Genomic DNA, 10,300 nt, shown 5'->3' with positions numbered 1-10,300 from the left:
AGAGGTAATTTACAACCTTTCCAAACAGAAGCAATAGGTGCAACCCAGTGGTTCTAGGCTTTATATAAGTTAATCATATACCATTAACAATATTTTCAGAGCACTGTAATAACCTCTGTAAGGTCTACAAAAGTGAGTTTAAGACCCAAACTCTGCCCTTCAGTACATAAAAATCCAGCGGGAGATAAAGATATAAACTATGATCTGAAAAAAGGGGCGGAATCAACAAAGGTGATATTTCTATTGTTGCATAACATATTTCCCCCGAACTTGGTAGCCTAAAACAATAAACATTTATTATTTCATAAAGTCTCTGTGGCCAAGAATCCAGGACGGCTTAGCTGGTTTAGCTGCAGACAAGATGTGGGCTGGGCCTCCAGTCCTTCTAGGGCTTGACTAGGGCTGCAAGATCAACTTCCCAGGTGGCTCACTCGCACGCCAGGCAAGTTCGTGCTGGCTGTTGGGAGGAGGCCTGAGTTCCGCATCACATGGGCTTCTCCACAGGGCTCCTCCAGTGCACGCATGACATGGCAGCTGGCCTCCCTGAGAGTGAGTGATTCACTCACTCTCAGGGAGGCCAGAGAGCACGATGGAAGCCACAACGTCTTTTACGACCTAGCCTCAGAAGTCACACGCTGTCGTTTCCACAATATCCTACTGGTTACACAGGTCAATCCTACTTCGTACAGGACGGGACTTCACAAGGGCATGAATAACAAGGGGCAGGAATCACCAGGGGCCATCTTGGGAGCTGACCACCACAAAAGATAGAAAATACCAAGGGAGTACCAACAAGGTGCAAATAACTCCATTCCTTGGGCTGCCAGTGATAAAAAAAAATATTAGGTTATCTCTGGGGTATAACCTTTTAAATTTAGTTCTTCACTCAGAAAGTAAGCCAGTAACTGTAACAGAGAATACAACAGCCTGGCAATGTTCCTCCCTCTTTTAACCACGCATACACTAGAATGTATCCAAAGAGAGCTTTACAGTTTCTTATAATCAGATACTGGGGCCCCACGACTTACACTCATATGTACTACTTCAGGTGGGCACATAAGTCTCAGTCCGTACAGAGGTGTGCCGTATACTCCTTAATATGAAGTTAGGTGTAGAATTGCCCCTAACCAGTAAATACCTCAAACACAAGAGAGTCTTATCACGTTCACATTCACAGAATTACAGAATCCTTGAATTACAAGGGATTTTAGAAAACCTCATCCCTTCTTTTAAAGAAGCAGGAATGAAAACTTTAGGCAACACAGGTCCAGACCAATGCACATCCCCATGACGTTCCAACAACCACTACCTAGTGTATACTCAACACGTATGCTTAAATTCTCTCTAGCAACAACAGACCTTCAGCAAATCCTTTCTCAACTAAATGTACTAAGATGGTTTCAACCCAAAATAATGCATGAGGTGCATGTGTTTCTAATGGAAATGATGCATTAATTCTGATCCACTTATAATTTATTGTTCTTCTGTGATTAGTGGAAGGCACATAAAAGATGACTGGAATAATGCAGCCAGCATAAACAAGTACTGCACTTGATATGGACCTCATTACTCTATAGTCAATTGTGTATTATGGCATAAAGCATGTAGGTGAACAACTACTGGACCAGTCAGAGGACCTTCATTTTAGTATCAGTTCCGCTCCTAGATAGCTGTAGGAGGTGAATGACTTCTTTATACGTTCTTGGCCTCTGTGTTATTTGTAAAACAAAGGCTTGGGTTGAATTGTGTCCTCTAAAAAGATTCACAGTACCTGTGAATACAACCTTATTTGGAAATTGAATCTCAGCAGTTGATAAATTAAGATGAAGTCATTTAGGGTGTGACTGTGTCCATATGAAAAGGGGAAATTTGGACACAGAGACAGAAATGCACACAGGGAAAATGCCATGAAAACAGAATTTGGGGTGATAACGTCTATAAGCCAAGGAACACCGAAGTCTGCAGGTGAACAACCAAAAGCTAGGATGGAACAGATTCTTCCTGACAGTCCTCACAGTGAGCCAACCATGTGACACCTTGATGTGGACTTCTAGCCACCAGAACTGTGACACAATACATTTCTGTTGTTTAAGCCATCTGGTTTTTGGTACTTTGTTACGGCACCCCTAGCAAACTAATACAGAAGAGACGACCTCTTAACATTCCAGAAGGTCTAAAATTGAGTAATTCTATGAAATACTACAAATGTTCAGGAAGATTTCTCATATTCAGCTGTTTACAGTGTACCAGCAGTCTTTCAACAGAAAACAGAAAAGATCCTCTGTAACTATATTCAAGGGATGGCAAACTTCTTCTACAGAGTCAGATAGTAAGTATTTTAGGCTTTGTAGGACATATAAGATCTTTGTCACATATTATTTTTTAAAAACTCTTTAAAAATGTAAAAATCACTTAGTCCAAGGGACATACAAAAACAGGCCTCATTCCACATTTGACCCACGGGGTAAGTCTGCTCACCCACGATGTGTAGGGCTAACGAGCCTCTTTTTCCTTGGGTTCCTTTTCCTCATAGTTCCAAGCCCAGGGAAACTATTTCATATTCTTTTCACAACTAGATGGAAGATATTTTACACTAGACAAGGCATGCTTCCAAAGTTCTTAGAGCTAGTCGTCCCTTCTTGACTATTATAACTATTACACTGTAGTAGTCCAGAGCTAGCAGCTTTCCCCATTTCTCCTTCAGTTACTCTCCATTAAGAAGGAGGCATGCACATGCAAATTACTTGTGACTATCAACTACACACTCTCAGAAGCACTAGTACTCCCATGCTAGTTCCAGGGACATTCCCAAGAATACCCCAAGGATATGCTGCTTTCACATCTCACAAAATGATTAACATCTAGAGGTTTAAACAGTTAAGGTACTTTTCATAATCACCAGGTACTGTGGATCTGATAGCAGGGCTAAGTATATATATAGAAAGCAAGACAAAGGCCAGAGACTTAAAGTTTCAAGGTGATGCCACAGGCTATTACTGTTGCTTTTCCTTCTCTTTTTCTAAATTGGGCCACTGCTGTTTTCTCACTAAAGGAGCTGGTTTCTGTAACGTGAATAACGTAGTACCTAGCATAAAATAGGTGCTTCATAAATGTTAAGGCCCTCTCTCCTTCTTTAACTGGGCTACTCATGTGTTTTACAAAGTGAAGATAGAAAAACAAGATGGATGATTTTCCTGTTGCTTAGGAAAAATAACTAAAGCTTGTTTAGAGAATATACCTGAAAATGCAAGGTGAAAGAAGCCAGCTTTCTGGTATGCATGCGTGTTGGAATGGCTCAGGGTGATGTAGGGTCAGGTGAAAAGGACTGAGAAGTGGAAGGAAAAGGGGTTACCATGGCCATAGTGGTAAAATAAAGGAAGACACTTCTAACCTGATTTATTTAAAATACCACATCATATAACTTAATTGATTACTTATTAAGAAAAGATTCCTATAACCCATTCCTGATTTGTTCTCCTATAACAAAAATTTTCCGTTTTGAAAAAACAACAAATAATAAACAGCATCTATAAGGCTGGAAAATGGGCCCTGTATTAGTTTGCTTGGGCTGCCATAACAGAATACCAAAGACTGAGTGGTTTACACATCAGTGATTTATTTCCTCACAGTTGGAAGCTGGAAGTCCAAGACCAAGGTGTTACCAGGTTGGTTTCTTCGGAGGCTTTTCTCCTTGGTTTACAGATGGTTGTTTTCTCACTGGGCCCTCATGTGGTCTTCCCTCTCTACATGGTACATCTGTGTCCTGATCTCCTCCTCTTATAAGAACACCAGACATAATGGGTTAGGACCCACCCTAAAGATTTCATTTTAACTTAATCACGCCTTTAAAGAACTTATCTCCACATAAAGTCATATTCTCAGGTACTGGAGGTTAAAGCTTCAACATATGAATTTTGGCGGGGGGGCACAATTCAGCCCATAACAGGCCCAAACTTTAATTTGTCAGCACTGTAGTCTGCATTTATAGTACAATGACTGCATCTCTATTTATCTACATGTCACATAAGCAAATGAAGTAATACAGCATGATGACCTCAATTTATTAAAAAGCATCTCTTTTCCCTATAGAAACCCAAATCTATAAATTGCACACGAAGTGTGGTGATCTACTTGATAATTTGCCAGGGCTGGCCCACATACTAGGCGGACCACAAGGAGCACCAAAGTCCCCTTTCTGAATCACTGCTTCCTCACTGGCTTGCCATAAAACCTAAAATTCTTCTATTCTATTCCTTCACTGGCATTTTGTTTCCTCTGAAAATGTAATATATTAAGCGATCATTAGCCACTAACACCTTAGGGTAGAACAACTAAGATCTCAGTCTTAAAATAACTAATTCCATCATAATGGAATTTTCTTTATTATTGCTCTGCTATTGGAATGTTAATGACAGTCTTCTTTAATAATAATTCTAGTATAGGTCATTCAAGTTTTTTTTAAGATAGAGACAAATATCATGTATAAAAACATTTCCTCAACTAATAAAGAAACCTGAGAAGATTAAGAGAAAGGTGATGAGTTAACATTTTTGAGTACCTGCTCTGTATCATGTACTCTGCTATGTACTTTAGAAAGCAAATAATTCAATCTTAAAAATAATTCTATATAGTAGTATTAACCCCATTTACAGATGAGGAAACGGGTTCAGGTAAGTTAATATCACAGAGTTTGCTGATAGGTAAGGAGAGATTAAAACCCATGTCTGGTTCTGTGGCTTGCCTGTTGGGTACCTGTGGTCAAACTACTAGTACTGAGCTCCAGTTTCCTCATTTTAAGAAATGAAGGTAACAATGGTACCCTACTTTTTATAGCACTATGATGAAGTTTAAATGAGTAATGTGCATACATAGTAGTGTGGTGGAAGGCAGCAGAAGCAATGTGCAGCTTCTGAGACCAGGCCAGAAACCCTGTCGCCTTTTGCTCTTGCCCCCTTGGAACACTCCTGCTGCCTTGTTAAAAAGTCCAAGGGAGACTATGAATGAGGAGAGACGGCTTGGAGACAGAGAGACAGGCCCAGCTGGGATGCAGCATCCTGGCCTCAGACCCTTCAGCCCCAGGCCAGCTGCCAACTCACCGCAGCTGCATTAGTGGACCCAGGTGAGACCAAGAGAACTTTAGAGTCACCTATAGAATTAGCAGAAACTATAAATCATTTTTAAAGCCACAGAGTACAGAAGATGCTAGGGATACTGCTAAGCATCCTACAATGCACAGGATAGCCCACTGCCCCCCAAAAGAATTATGGTCCCAAATGTCAATAGTGCTGAGGTTGAGAAACTCTGTTATAATGTGTCACAGAATGGTGGCAAGGATTAAGACAGCAGTGGGGAGAGGTGGAGAAGTGCTTAGATTCTGGATATATTTTAAAATATTTTAAAAGTAGAGCTGACTGTATTTGCTGAGGGATTAAATGTATAGTACAAGGGAAAAGGATTCCTATCAAAGATGACACCAAGGTTTCTCATCTGAGCAATTAGAAGAATGAAGTGCTTCGTACTGAGATGAGAAAGGATGTGGGAGTAGCGGGTAGGGAACAAGTGCTTTGTTTTTATTTGGGAGTGAGAAGTAACTGATGGAATTCAAGCATTCGGTTTTGGACATACTAAATTTGAAATATCTATCTACTTGGCGCCAAGTGAATAAATATATCAGGTAGGCAAATGGATATGAGTCTGAAGTTCAGGGGCAAGGTTGGGGCTAGAGAAAACTTGGGACTCTTAGCATCTGTATAGTATTTAAAGCTACAGAACAGGCTAATATTATTTAGAGAGCAAATGCAAACTGAGAAGAGCTCTGAGGCATTCCAATGTTTAAAGAGGAGGAGCCAGTAAAAGATACTAAGAAGATGAAGAAAACAACTTGAGGTAAGAGGAGGAGAGAAGAGAATGATCAACTGTGTCAAATGCTGCTCAGATGTCAAAAGGAAAATGAGGACTAAGAAATGACCACCAAACCTGGCAACACAGATGCCAACACTGATGTGGAAATGAACAGTTTTGGTGGGGACATAGGAATGAAAATCTGACTCGCCTGGACTCAAAAGAGTTAATAGTAGAGGAAGGTAGAGATAGTAGCTGTAAACAGTGATCCACTCTCTCCAGGCCTTTGTAAAGCTGAGTAAAGAAACAATAATACCTGGAGGGGATTTTTTTTTTTCTTCCAACTTCTTGTTTTACATATGCACATACAGAAAAGTTTACAGTATGACAACCCCCCTTATATCCACCCCAGAGATTCAAATTTTAACACTATCATATTAGTTTTTCCTGTATATACATATACACATATACACACACACATTTCTGAATACTGAAGATAACTTCACCTCTACATATACTTCAGATATACCTCCTTTAAAAAAGGCCTTTCTCCTGCATAACCGTGATAACCATTAACACACCCAGAAGAATAAAAAATATATTCCCAAATATATTCTATATCCAGGCATACTCAAATTCTCCCAATGTGTTTTACAGCAGTTTTGTTTTTCTTTTTTTCAAACTAGGATTTAATCCAAGTCCATGAATTGCATTTGGTTATCAGGTTTCTTTGGTCTCTCTCAATGACTTTTTAAAAAGACCTGTTTTATAAAATGGATTGGATTGATTCTTTGTTATGACATTTAACTTGTTCTTCTATCCTGGAAGGGAAGTCTTTGAGGGTAGTATATACATTTATTATTCCTGGCACAATATCCTAAAATTAACATTTCCCAATTTTCTGATATCTCTCTGCAAAGCCCTTCAGTTTCAGAAAATTCTCAATTTACCCCGAGATTTTTTAAAAAAATTAACTGCCACCTATTAGTTCTGAAGACTCAACTGAGCAACTTTCAGGGCTTATACACTCTATATTCAGAAAAAATATACTACCATCTTTCATTTACTATAAGAATTCAAGGGAGATCTCATCTTAAAGCTAATCAGTACCCAAACCATACAACATTTTGTTGATTAACCACAACAAATTACATTTAGAAAGTAAAATGAATTATCTGGAATTTCTTTCCTGATTAGCAAAATAGTGCCTCCTAATACTTGAGGGTGAAAGCTACTGTTAAATATGCCTACATGACTGGAAATTATAACAGCCACATGAGTTCACTGGGCTGGTGCTGGCATGTTCTGTATGCCCTTCTGTCTATGTAGTAAACAGCTTAAATACAGACGAAAAATTTGATTATACTCATACTTGGGCTTCTATAACTGGTCATTCATGTATAAATTCTTTAAACAACTTAATGAACATTCTTTAAGCAACTTAAAATGCAAATCGACCCAACAATTTTTACAGCTATAATTCCAAGGAACATTTAGGTGTTGTCAATTTATCTTAAAACATTTTCTGCCATAATCTGCAAACTATTGTCTTTTCCACGGTGTTGGAAAACATTAAAAATAGAATGTTTTATACAAATGAATTTTATACTCTTTAATTCAATGAACATTTCAAGTTCCCTCTAACTTGCATTGCTATTTTTTTATCTTACAAAACCTGAAATTATTTAGCATGTTATATGAGATCTAAATTATGACAAAATAAGTGAGTTCATCTCATATGATGAAATAAATGAGTAAAATAAAATGGTGAATGATTTTTAGTGCCTTGGCATTGGAATGTGCATCAAACCACTGGCGCTTACTTAGACAGATGGAGACTCCTTTGGGCCTATGGACCATCTCAGGGCGGTAAGTGCCCTTCACCAGCCGTCTAGTCCACCTCATCCTGATTACAAACCCTCCCTTGAATAAATCAGAAGCTGGGAATCAGACTTTAAGAAACACCTTCCCTAAGACCAGAATTACTAATTCATATAAAAATCAAAACTGTAGCTATTATTACCTTATAATAAGTCAGCCTGTAGATCACTTGAACTTTCACAGACTATCTGGAAGACCATAATCATGCTATGTAAACTTTAGATTTAGACGCAGAGCTAGACGGGAGGGAGGGACCAACCAGCAGCGGAAAATCATCCTCTCAATTTATTCTCCAGCTAGGAAATTATACAGTAATATATACAAAAATACAGTTATTTCACAGAACTACCTTATTACTTTAATAATTTTAATGGGATATTAAACATTACTGAATTACTTGCTCTCATATGAAGCAACGTGAGGTAACAAAATGAAACTAACGGTATATATTTGTGGCAGCCGCCTACAAGATGGGCTCCAGTGGGCCCTGCCGCCTGGTACTTACAGCCTGTGTACATCCCTCCCACATTGTATCAAGGTGGATCTGTACAACACAGTGATGCTGTGTCGCTTCTAAGGCTATATTATAAGAGACACTGAGGTTTCTGCCGCTCTCTCAGACACTTGCTCCGGGGGAAAGCCAGCTGTCATGTTGTGAGGACACTCAAGCAGCCTTCAGATGAATGCAACCACATGAGAACCTGAACTGGAACCACTCAGCTAAACCACTCCCAGTTTCCTGACCATCAAAAACTATGTGAAATAATAAATGTTTGTCTTTTAAACTGTTTTGGGGAAATTTCTTACAAAGCAAAGGATACTATAATAACATATACTAATTTGACTGGTTGAAGTTATAACTCTATAACTTCTCATTTAGGTATTAAAAGTCACAGCATGCTGATGCAATGTAAGGTAGTAAAAAAATCCACTAACAAATACCTACTGAGTACCACTGAGGGCAAAAAAGCTCTCATACTCCACGTGAAACCTCCTCAGGGTAACAGTCACGGCTGACCTCTAACTTCTCATTAACTCCTCCCTAGGTAGGAGGGAGTAACTGGTCTGATGACAAGTTAGAGAGAAGGAATTCTGAGGCTCAGCTCCTTCTCCTCTCCTTTCCATTTCGCACTTGTCTGACTGAAGAGAGCCATGTGTTCTGGTCTGCTGTCACACAGTAAACGTAGTGGGACAAGCTCTACTCTTGAAGACACTGAAACCTGAGGTTTAAGTCTGCGTGATTCTGGAGCGCAACACTAGGAAGCTCAGTGTTGCTGCAAACCTCAGCCGCATTTTGCAAACAACTTTTTCGGTAATTAAACTTACATTTGGGCGGACTCTGGGGGGGCTCACGCCAAGGAGTACTTCCCACAACTTCTGCTGCCCGTGTCCTTGTCCCCACGGTAAGCCACAGCCACCGCCCGTCTCTGCAGGAGACCCTCCAACACTAGCAGGTCTCAGCATCAGAGGAGCCCAGGAGGGAGACCCTCCCGATCCCCAGCTAATGAGACTGGACAATATGCTTTTGGCAGAAGGGGTTTCAGGTCCTGAGAAAGGCATGTAATGAATTCACTACACACGTGATGAACCTTCTCCGAGAACAGAGCAGAACACGTCCCGTTTCCCCAAAAGAGACAGAAAGAATGGTGGGCATCATCCATCGAAAACTCAGTTCCATTCAGATGCAGCTCAAACAGAGCACCTGTGAAGCAGTTATGGTTTTAAGATCAAGGTTCCTTGATGCCAGACGAAAAAGGCGTTAAGTTCAGTAAACAGGCCACAGAAATCTTGAATGAATACTTTTACTCACACCTCAGCAACCCCTACCGCAGTGAAGAAGCCAAAGAGGAGCTGGCCAAGAAATGCAGCATCACAGTGTCACAGGTATCCAACTGGTTTGGCAACAAACGAATCAGGTACAAGAAGAACATCGGCAAGTTTCAGGAAGAAGCCCATCTCCACGCTGCAAAGACAGCTGTGACAGCTGCACACGCAGCGGCCGCAGCCGTGCAGAACCAGCAGACCAACTCACCCACCACGCCAAATTCTGGTGGGTACCCTCCGTCATGTGACCAATCAGATGGGGGGCTACACTGATGGCCTTGGAGGAAATTCACTGTACAGTCCACATGATTTAAATGCTAATGGAGGCTGGCAGGACGCAACAACTCCATCTTCTGTGACTTCTTCTACAGAAGGCCCAGAAGTGTGCACTCTGATACCTCTAACTAATCTCTGGCAACACTTTTCCCTGAGCTGACATGCCTTGATAAGTGCATTCAGAGCAACAGGAGGAAAAGGGAAGCGTTTTTGTAGCCCACCATCTACAGCTTTACTGTAAAACCCTGTCTTATTAGAGAATTTGGTAAATCTGTTTTTTTAAGGAATCATAATCATTTGTATTTGTACTTAAAAACACACAATGTTAAAAAAGCACTTTATCCAATTAGGCCAAGATTTAACACTGTTGACAGTCCTATAGCTATTTTATTATAATTTATTACCAATATTTTACATTAACGGTTTCTCACTTGCCAATTACTTGGCCTTAAGGGTAAAAAGTACAATATATGCTAAA

The 10,300-nt window shown here is 40.1% G+C and overlaps 1 pseudogene across 1 annotated transcript; it reads left to right on the top strand.

The window, feature by feature from the left end:
- The first annotated feature begins 5,000 nt into the window (after nt 1-5,000).
- LOC307064934 (pre-B-cell leukemia transcription factor 3-like) lies at nt 5,001-9,954 on the top strand (annotated as a pseudogene). The gene is made up of 2 exons: nt 5,001-5,119; nt 8,983-9,954. The product of its transcript is annotated as a pre-B-cell leukemia transcription factor 3-like (transcript).
- Nucleotides 9,955-10,300: the final 346 nt, after the last annotated feature.

Source organism: Hyperoodon ampullatus (assembly GCF_949752795.1).
Source record: "Hyperoodon ampullatus genome assembly, chromosome: 16".
Classification (NCBI taxonomy): domain Eukaryota; kingdom Metazoa; phylum Chordata; class Mammalia; order Artiodactyla; family Ziphiidae; genus Hyperoodon; species Hyperoodon ampullatus.
This window is presented reverse-complemented; position numbering and strand designations above follow the sequence as displayed.